The following is a 1,137-nucleotide window of genomic DNA, read 5'->3' on the forward strand; positions in this document are numbered from 1 at the left end:
TCATCCCCACTCCCTCACACAAAAATAGAAGCCCATGCCCAGTATCAGATTAATTAAACCCGTATACTCATTTCGGTGGGATGTCCCCCTTACTCATAGACTGTCCTATGGTGAGAGAAAGAGTGTGGGTGGGAGAGGTAGAGAGAGTAAAAGAGAATGTTTAATTTTGAGAATTAAACTGCAAATGATTTAGCTGATTCTGTGAATGATAAGGTTTTGTATAACTTGCTTCCTGTGTGTCACTGTCTAAGAGTGGTTATTGGGCGGGTTTTATGAGTGTTTTATAATAGCACAGGAGGAACAGAACTATAAAACTGTTCAGGAGGTTCAGCTTAGTCCCTGTTTCAAATGAATGACATTGCTCGTAAATCTATGACATTTTTTACATAGTCTTTGTGTATGTAAGTGAGTTGGTGTAGCAATGTGATGTCACCCTCAAGAATGGATAGACCAAAATAAAAAGTGCTTTTATCAAGATACTGATGTATGACTAAAGTCCTTGTTTCATGTGATTGATTGTACGTGATTTTAAACATATATTCAAATGTACTCCTTATTTCTTTTCGGGGTAAAACTTTTTGATGAGGAAAAATTACTATAAGTGTACCTTTAAAAGCAAACGCAAACCGTCTCAGAGAGCCGCAGCACACATCAAAGCGGATGACATAAAACTTGAGTAAACCTCACTTCTTAAACAGCGACAGCACAAAAACATACGCTATATTACAGACATATGAGGTACTGCATAATGTATTTAAATATATCTGCTTTTTTCTCGCATAATGTGTTGTCCAATTTGTCCAGACGGGATGAAGGGAACTATTTTCCCGCGCGGAGTGATATGAATGGCCTGGCGGTGGTGTGTGGCGCGCACTATGCTTGATGATCGAGAGAGCGAGAGAGAGAGAGAGAGAGAGAGAGAGAGAGAGAGAGAGAGAGAGAGAGAGAGAGAGAGAGAGAGAGAGAGAGAGAGAGAGAGAGAGAGAGAGAGAGAGAGAGAGAGAGAGAGAGAGAGAGAGAGAGAGAGAGAGAGAGAGAGAGAGAGAGAGAGAGAGAGAGAGAGAGAGAGAGAGAGAGAGAGAGAGAGAGAGAGAGGGAGAGAGCGAGAGAGAGAGCGAGAGAGAGAGAGAGAGCTGA

The sequence above is a fragment of the Sinocyclocheilus anshuiensis genome, unplaced genomic scaffold (genome assembly GCF_001515605.1).
Source record: "Sinocyclocheilus anshuiensis isolate Anshui unplaced genomic scaffold, SAMN03320099.WGS_v1.1 scaffold2129, whole genome shotgun sequence".
Lineage (NCBI taxonomy): Eukaryota > Metazoa > Chordata > Actinopteri > Cypriniformes > Cyprinidae > Sinocyclocheilus > Sinocyclocheilus anshuiensis.